The sequence below is a fragment of the Apis dorsata genome, unplaced genomic scaffold (assembly GCF_000469605.1).
Source record: "Apis dorsata unplaced genomic scaffold, Apis dorsata 1.3 scaffold_813, whole genome shotgun sequence".
NCBI lineage: Eukaryota > Metazoa > Arthropoda > Insecta > Hymenoptera > Apidae > Apis > Apis dorsata.
In genome coordinates this window covers 120,523-128,236 of record NW_006263951.1, presented here as the reverse complement: position 1 = coordinate 128,236, position 7,714 = coordinate 120,523, and the positions used below count along the sequence as shown (strand labels likewise).

At 31.2% G+C, this 7,714-nt stretch overlaps 1 protein-coding gene and 1 long non-coding RNA gene across 2 annotated transcripts in view; one reads left to right on the top strand and one right to left on the bottom strand.

The window, feature by feature from the left end:
• The first annotated feature begins 2,089 nt into the window (after positions 1 to 2,089).
• The window catches only part of LOC102672997, a 105,668-nt gene continuing 100,043 nt past the window's right edge, over positions 2,090 to 7,714 (top strand). The window contains exon 1 of the mRNA XM_006623069.2: positions 2,090 to 2,690. The gene's annotated coding sequence lies outside the window, so the exon portion shown is untranslated. The remainder of the gene's footprint in view (positions 2,691 to 7,714) is intronic.
• On the bottom strand, positions 6,772 to 7,292 carry LOC116186515. The gene is made up of 3 exons (XR_004151518.1): positions 7,210 to 7,292; positions 7,017 to 7,110; positions 6,772 to 6,940 (listed from the first exon to the last, which is right to left on the bottom strand). It is a non-coding gene; the product is annotated as an uncharacterized LOC116186515 (long non-coding RNA).

Genomic DNA, 7,714 nt, shown 5'->3' with positions numbered 1-7,714 from the left:
AGATCGCGAGTGCACCATGGAATGAGTAAACACGTGCCATTAAATTTCGCGCTGATGCCGAGTGGAGGCGATCCAAGGTATGTATTAAACAATTACCCCGAATATTAGCTTGATAGTGGTAAGTAGTGATGGGATCAAGTTCGATACGTGCACCGATGGATCTGAAATCAAATTGCTAATGTGAAAAGTTTTGTTAGTATTAGTAAAGTATATTTAGCTTATTCTGATGGTTGTTGATTATTCGGTTTTTGTAGGCTGGGTTTTGAAGGCTCTTATAAATTTCGTGAATCTGTAAATAATTAGAATTTATAAAAGTTTGTTGTAAGGAATCAGCGATTAAATTGGTCTTTTGATTTCTTTTTTTTTTTCTTCTGGATTCAAATTTGTTTTGAAACTTTATAAAAAATTCGAATTTGTCAATTTTCGAATTTACTTACGATGTACTTGATCCCATCACTAGCGATAAGTGACGTTGATGATGAACGTATGGTAACGTGTAGTTTTGTTAATGTTTCTTGTTTTTTCAGGATTGGTGGAGAAAAATTAGGCAACACTTTGCTCGAGGAGCTGTCTGACTGGATCGTTCGTTTATTCGATAATTGTGGCGAAGATTATTTGAACATTTTAAATGAACATTAACCAATAAATGTTGCAATTGTTTATATATCCTCCATTTTTTCCTTTGGTTTTGTAATAATATACATATATATGGTCTTTTAGAGATGAGAAGAAGACCACATATCGCAATATGGATATATCTAAAAATATCTAAATACATGAAAATATTGATAGATTTATCGAAATTAGAAATTAATCTATTTGTAACAAGATCTCATTCTAAAATTGAAAGCTGTAACGAAACAGAATTATAAAGCGAATTAAAACAGAATTAAAAATTTCTTGTAACGAAACGAATCTAATATAAATAATTGTATAAAGTTTAATGGATCAATACTTGAATTTAAGATAATTATAATGATTGAAATTCAATTAGAAAGAAATCTTGTTTTTAGAAAGAAATAAGATGAAAACGTGAATGGAAATAATAGATCCATTGTAATAGAAAAACAGGTATTTGAAATTTTATTCTTTATTTTTTTTATTTTTATTCTTATCGATGTATTCAATGGAATACGTAAAATACAGAAAACTTATTTGTTCTGAACAGAACCATAAATCATGGCATATGTAGTTGACATAATGTACATGATATGTATACAGCAGGATTCAATAGTCAAGTAGAAATCGAATATAAATTATTGTAGATTGCACTGTGAATGCATACATAAATATGCGGATAATATCTATGGAAAACGGAAAACGTTCAATTTCATTTTTATCTTTTGCAATAGAAATGCATTTTAGGAATATAGATATAGAAAAAAAAATCTGTTTTTAGAAGAATCATAGAAGATGAATTAAAATAAAATAATCGAAAATAACTATAGAAACTAAAATCTAAAATTATATTATAAAATTGAAAATAATATATGAATATGTTAAAAAAAATTAATTAATGGTTTTATATTCATTTAGAAATCAGGGAATTTTTCAAAATAGATTTTTTTGTAAAATAAATAAATAAAAGATTGTTGTACAACCTATCACAAATTTACTTGAATAATAAAAAAAATAAAATTAATTGCAATAAATTTATTCAAAAAGAAAATAAACAATCCTTAAGAAATACAAAACAATTTTTAATTTTTTCAATAATTTCAAAATAAGTGAAAAATATATATTTATTATTAATCATCGAAACATTAAACTACAAAATAAAAGTTTGTAGAATTTTTCATTGGAAGATCTGAATTTAAAATAAGAATTCAAGAAACAATAAAAACTCTATATAGATTCTCTATAAAGAAACGCCTTTTTTCTCATAATTTCGGCAAATCATTAAATCGTTGCCGAAATCAATTTATTAAATTTGAAATGAGAGCATTTTCCGCCCATTTTGTTTCCAATTATCGAACAGTCTCGATTGGAAAGCCCGCTTCTCGAAACTCGCAGTTATGACGGTTAGTGGCGCGCGGAACGATATATCGAAACTGCTGCGCACGCATCGAATTGTTAGCCATTATAAATGGAAAAGTTCGTGCGAATCCACGTTGTACAGTGCAAATTTGTGGAAAACGGTGGAAAATGTTCGATGCTCGGTCGTGGCATCGAACGAACGGCGAAACTGAGTGTTATTTCGAAGGGGGAAGTGCGCGCGTCGTGCAAGTGAGACGGTACAATCGACGATAGTGGGGAAGCCGAGTGTAACCGAGCGAGAGACGAAGCAAGACCGACAAAGACCCAGCAAGACCGCAACATGACGAACGCCCGGCAGCAGCCGAGGTGCGGGCAGTCTGCGCACGGACATCGATCGAAGCTCACGTTCAGTTATATCCACTCCCCAAAATTCCCGGTGTTTTCCTTTCGATTCATTGACACACCGCGTATAACGAAGTTCGAGACGCGAACGATTGCGACGCAATTTACGACACGCCGGCCCCTCGATCCTGTGAGTCGTGTTTCGATGTGGTGACATTTGTGCCTTTTGGAGAAAAAGACTGAAAATCATCGTTGTCCCGGGCCACCTCGATTCTACAATCCTGCCAATTCAACATTTACATTCTGCTAATCGTCATAAATCGATTGAACAGAAGCATGGTTTGTGGCTAACCTCTACACATTCGTCACCGGTAAGTAACGAACTTCACTTGATTGTTTAATTCATCACAATGGCGCGATTATCACCGTCTCGGCGTATCATGAATCAATTCCATTTCGTTTCGTTCTCAATTTTGCGTAATTATCGTTTCGATTGGCGTTTAGTATGTAAGATTTTCGTAGTTCGTATTATTCGATGCGTTATTGCGTTATAAAAACCACGTTTTTTAGTCCATAGCTATAATAGATAAAGACGCGGCAAACACGACATTTTAACCTCTAATAACTATATATGATTATGTGCTGCAAACATTATAAACAGTCATAACAGTTGTTCTCTTGTAACACATGGCAAAATAAATAAATGCCATGTGTTATAATTATCTCATTGCTAATAACCTTCATTTAAGAGTTGACTATAAAATAAATGTGTCGTATTTTTAATATACTTTTTCCATATATTCTCATATAGGAGAATATATAGAACAAATTATTAGATTTATTTCTATTTCTATATCAAAACTGATATAAAACTTTTTAACTTATTATTATTGAGTTTGAAAATAAATTTTAAATTTATATAATAATATTTAACAGTAGTATTAAATATATAATAATATTAAAATTCTTGATACGTCGAAATTATACGAAACGTAATTAGAATATTGAAAGCATGGTTGAATTAGATAGAATCGTCAACATTCTCAAGTAAAATTCCACGAATTTCATTCAGTTGATCCGATTATATCGTTAAGGTATAATAACAAAAAAATTTCGCTTGGGAAATGTTTTTCTATCGCGGAATGTCGTTGACATTAGTCAGAGTTCTGTGTATCGAAGCCATTCTGTTTATCGTTGAAGCGTTCCTTGGCCTCGAAAATCCGCAATGCGTCGTAACGACGAAGATGACGAGCAGGGAAGTAGTGGTCACGGCAGAAGGGCTAACCTTCGGCGTAACCTCTAAAACGATTACGAAATCTGCCCACGGAGCATGCTTTCAACGGCGGGACAGTGTTTACGAGCCGCGATACGTGGTGGACAATAAGTGCGCGACAATAAAACGACTTTGGTACCGCTATTGTCGCGTATACGCTCGTGGATAAGCGTGTGCTCGCGTGCGTGTGTTCCTCCACGAGAGAGCGAGATCGAAGAAGGGCTAAGAAGGCCGGAGAGGCTGAAAATCAAAGGTACGTTCACCGTTAATGGAACGAATGGGCCGCGAGAAGTGGGAAGATCGCGAGTACGCTTGGAAACCATCTCCTGATGGTTCTGATTTACAAGGATTTAGATCCGTGCGGTAGATAGGGCTCGTATTTAGACGCGAGACTTCGAGAGGAAGCTTCTATGGGTTTAAGTCTTCTTTTATATCGCTGTCTTGATGTTTATGATCGATATATAGATATTTTTTCATTTTTATTTTGGATAAATAATTTATTTATTTTTTTCAATTATTTTTGATAGAAATAAGTGATTTATTTTTTTTTTTAGAAGATTTTTATGAAAGATAAGACGTACAATTTTAATTTCTTTTAAAAATTTAAGGTTATATACTTTTTATAATTTGTAGAAGCTTGTATTTTATATTTTTTGTCCATTTTTCGACTTTGAAATGAAATTAATCAATAAAGTGTTCTGTATTAAGTAGAAAATATTACTGGAATTGATTCAACATCTAAAAATAACAAGAAAAGTTTATATTGCAAGTTTTGCAATATTTTATCATTATCACTTTATTTCGTAGAAGATATTTAAAATGGTTATACAATACTTTACATTTCAATGATTATATTGCATAGTTATTATTAGTTGTGATTATTTTTTCAATATTTTTTGTATGGATTTGAAATGTTAAGTAAAAACCTAATGAATTTAATTTTGGTATTCTTCTCATTTCTTTTTTTCATGCTCTTATTCCTTCGAATTATAGCGATCCAATGAATATTTTAATATTCATTTAATATTTTATGAAAATTTGCTACGGTTCATAAATAAGATCAAATAAGATACATTCTTTATTTCAATGTTTTTAGATGTTGAATCATTTTCTGAAATATTTTGTATTTATTACACAGCCTTTATTTCATAGGATTCGATTACTTGTCAGAAAAGATATTGTTTCATTTTCTGTATTTGCGAAGTACTTTGATTATACAAGCTGGTTTTGAATTCCAAAACATCTACCTATAGGATTCAGGAATGTACTTATGCAAGTATACTTTGATATTTGAATGAATCGGATATCGTAAAAGTTGTACTTGAGCCTTGAAAGACAAGGATATGCTACATACCGTGAATATCGTGTACAACCTTCACTTAGATTTTTATATTCGATATTGTAAACGAGAAAATTATTATAAGCTTTTAATTAAATTATAATATTAAAATTTTAATTATTCCATTTTAATCATTTTAAATTTAATTATTAACTTCTAATTAACTGTGGCTTTTTAGTCACAGTAACAATTTTAGTAGAACTTCTTTTCAATAATTAATGTTGCAATCGATCTTTCATCACGATGACAACATTAATCGATTCGATTAAGGAAAAGGGAATATTGAAATTTTATTATGATTTAATTTTAAAAAAACATAGGAATTTGATAGATAAATAATAATAAGGATAATAAACATAAAGAGTCGTTCAAAAAATAAGATTTTATTCCTTGGAATTTATTTCAACACGCGAATTTGCATTTTTGAAACCAATAGATTATCGATTTATGTTTTGAAAGCCAAGTTTTTATCTGGAATCTGGCTACCTGTCTTATACATGATTTAAACAGGCGTTAATGAATTACGATGCAGCAGTCTATCGATAATTTCATTTGGAAAGATTTAAATCCTAATAACTATCCAATTATTCTTTCTTTTGTGGTGCTTTTTTTTTTTTAAATTAATATGCATAATTTATAATCCAGAAAACACGTATTTTTGATTCCCAGGAATTTATCTTGGAGATACATAAGATGAATTTAGAGTATTGCTTATTACGTATTTCGAATATCATCTTTATATTTTCTACTTAAATAGCTATTAACGATTTATATTTTAGATATTTCGAATCTCTTGTAGTCAAATTTTGATTATGCATATTGAAATAATTTTTTAATTTTTTTTAACTTGAATAATCTCTTATCGCGAAGTTGTATACAGCGTTTACAAATTCTTTATTTTCCATACAATAATAATTATCGATTTCTCGTGTGATAAATAAATATTCAATATTTCGATTGAAATTCGATTCGCGTATTTGCGTCGATCAAAAAGTGAAATTTTGTTTGCTCTTCAAACTCGGGACTCCTCCAATCGTGTTGAACAACACGAAGCTGTTGATCGTTACGAATATTTCGTCAATGGAAATTTTGTACAAATATCAAACTGGTGGATGAATCGAACTAATTGGGCCGTTCGCTTAATCCACGATCCTCAAACAGAATTCAACACAACCGTGAAAGCAGTCGATTCACTTTTCCTTATCTTGACAGTTGCTCCACTTTGAAGCCTCGAACCACGTTTGAAAACGACAGTCTTCGGTATTTCCATATCCGTCGTCCTTTCTCTCGTCCAATTAAACTACAAAAGCGGCTGTTACTTAAGATGGGATTACTTCGATCTTTTAAAAGAATTTTATTCTTAAATTAAATTAGCTTCATGTTTCGATCGACGACCGAGTATCGATAACTTTTAATTAATATGTAGGTGCGAGTTGCGAGCGAGATTCTCTGTATGAGTTCACCTTCAGTTGAAATCATATTTTGAGGCGCCATAACGGATAAATGTAAAAATAAAACTGAATAATTTACATATTATATTATATTATATTTCTTTACACTTATCGAGATTTCATTTTGATAGAAAATGAGGAGATATATAAAAACAAAACCGAAAGATTTATTTATATTATCGTTGAATATTGAACAGTAATGATAATATTTAATAAATTGATTCAAAAAGTTTACATTTGTTTAAAATACAATATATTTTATGGTAAAATATTTTATGGTACAATTATTGTTTAATATTATTAATAATTAATCGGTCAAGTGAAAAGGTAAAATTGAAAAAAATTGGATTAAATTCTTTATATCGAAAAAATAAGAAGAAACGTACACTAAAACATAATGTTATATATATTACATATTATATACAAATTTGAAAATTCGTTAAATAAGTACGATCTCACGCATTTCATGCTTCCTTCGTTCAACTCGTTTTTTTAAAGAAATCAGGGAATACCATACATTTTACCATCGAATATTTCAAACGAGAATAATTCCATTACCTGAATAAGAATTAATTCACTATTGATAAAATGTTTCAATTTCAACCATTCAATCATCATAGATATTTCTCGATACCTTAAAAAATAAATTGATACAGGAATCCAATCACGAAAACGAGAGCTGCCACAAACATAACTATCATCCAGATATAAGCAAGCATTAAACCTGCCTAAGAAAAAGGAAATCTAAGTAAATTTATAAAATTACGAACATTGAAACTCATGATAGACTATATATATATAATACGAGATCGAATCTGAGCACATACATTCTTCACGGGGTTGAATGCTGGTGTTGGACATAGTGTTCATTGTTCTTCGTTACCGGGCTTTCTTGTTACGTCGACACAATATTTTTTTCGATACTTTTTCCACACACTGTACGCATCGTACAACGACGATTTTTTTTGTTATATTTCAAAGAGGTTTGGAAATTGGGCGATTTTCCTACCTTTTTCAAATTATATTTTCCACGGAATCGTCGTATCTGGCTAGTTCTTTACGTGTTTTATGGCTGTTACATTTTCGTTCCGTGATAATATAAAATTACGTGAAACATGCCGAAATGTTTATGGAACCGGTGATTAAGGCGACGCGATATCATTCCGGTGATTTACGCGTCGCGATGTTTGCCCTTGTTCAACCAGGGACTCGAATCTCGTTTGGCCTGTGTATCGTGGTTGCGGAGAGATTACTTTCATTTGCTCACTCGTTGCGCAATCGAGCAGGTCTTGATGTACGTATACGGGGTGTCTTTGAATGTAAGGATAATCT